Consider the following 205-nt stretch of genomic DNA (forward strand, 5'->3'; position numbering starts at 1 on the left):
ATAACCATATTAGTTTCGCGTAATTACAACGCACGGACAGGAAGGTGAAAATCAGCCCCCACTTTGATCAGCGAAGGAGGAGCCAGAGGGTCGGGGGGGGGGGAGCTGAATTGGGGGGTTAGGGTTAGAGATGGGGAGGGGGGGGGCGTCAGATTCCTGTTCATGAGAGGTGCTGACATCTGTCTGACTAGTGCTTAGTCAGGGT

The sequence above is a fragment of the Penaeus monodon genome, chromosome 34 (genome assembly GCF_015228065.2).
Source record: "Penaeus monodon isolate SGIC_2016 chromosome 34, NSTDA_Pmon_1, whole genome shotgun sequence".
In the NCBI taxonomy this organism is placed as follows: domain Eukaryota; kingdom Metazoa; phylum Arthropoda; class Malacostraca; order Decapoda; family Penaeidae; genus Penaeus; species Penaeus monodon.